This window comes from Cebus imitator, unplaced genomic scaffold (assembly GCF_001604975.1).
Source record: "Cebus imitator isolate Cc_AM_T3 unplaced genomic scaffold, Cebus_imitator-1.0 Scaffold271, whole genome shotgun sequence".
Classification (NCBI taxonomy): Eukaryota; Metazoa; Chordata; class Mammalia; order Primates; family Cebidae; genus Cebus; species Cebus imitator.
The window spans coordinates 2,624,236-2,625,009 of NW_016107586.1; positions in this window are offsets into that span (position 1 = coordinate 2,624,236).

Consider the following 774-nt stretch of genomic DNA (forward strand, 5'->3'; position numbering starts at 1 on the left):
AAATCAAAGGTCTATAAATGTATGCATCGTTTATCCATGTTGTTGATATGTTAATTCTGGATCTCTTTTTGTGGTTATTAAAATGTGAGTTGATTAACATGATGACTTTTATTCTTTTATAAGTTATGATCAATATAATAAATTATACATGAAAAGGCAGTAACTAGTGTACTAATCTAAACTAAATAGAAATTAAACAAAACAATAAATATTTTTTCCAAGATAATGGATATTGCCATTATCTGATGTCACTAAACAATTAATAGACTCTTCAGTTCACTCTTTTCAAATTTAAGAAAATTTCTATTGGAAAACATCCTTGAAAGACATTCTTTAAAACTGATACAATACATATTACCAGATGAAGACTCTTTTAAATATATAGTTAACTTATTTGATATAATTTTCTCTTTATAGTCATTGCAATATTTTTTGGAAATATATATTTAGAGAGGCATCAAAAGCAGAATATTCACCTAATGAATTATGACACAGCACTTAGTGAGGTAATTTTTAAATACATAATGAAAATGAATATCAGTCATACGCATTGCACAATTTTAGAATAAGAATGCTGTTGGGCAGACACTTCTTTTCTTTTCTTTTCTTTTCTTTTCGCCACAGAAATGTTTCTTCCTACCAGTTAAAAGATACGGTAGATGATTGGGAAAGGGTATATTGAGTAATTCATATATTGTAAAAGGTGTCAAGATAGTGTTTATTTGTTTACTTGCTTGTCTTTTTTCTTTCTTTTTAGGTTAAATTGAAAGTCTT